Source organism: Apaloderma vittatum, unplaced genomic scaffold (genome assembly GCF_000703405.1).
Source record: "Apaloderma vittatum isolate BGI_N311 unplaced genomic scaffold, ASM70340v1 scaffold17265, whole genome shotgun sequence".
In the NCBI taxonomy this organism is placed as follows: Eukaryota; Metazoa; Chordata; class Aves; order Trogoniformes; family Trogonidae; genus Apaloderma; species Apaloderma vittatum.
Genome location: NW_009717812.1, coordinates 14,119 through 14,400, shown reverse-complemented (window position 1 = coordinate 14,400; position 282 = coordinate 14,119).

The following is a 282-nucleotide window of genomic DNA, read 5'->3' as shown; positions in this document are numbered from 1 at the left end:
ACCCCTGATGGTCACAGTCACTGCCTGGCACTGGGATGCAGACAGGCTCTTGCTGATACTTATTCCTGCAGCGCCCAAGGGCACTGCTGGCTCCTGTGTGCCACGCTGGGGGTGCCGGGTAGTGAGAGGGGCACAAGGGAGTAAAAGGTGGCACCTCTAGGGGGTAACGGACAGGACAGGTGACAGTATTCCATCCCATAACATCGTACTTGCTTCTCCATGGACACCCCCTTGTATGCCCTTATGAGGTAAATTCAGTGATCATGAGAGTTTTGGGGTTTA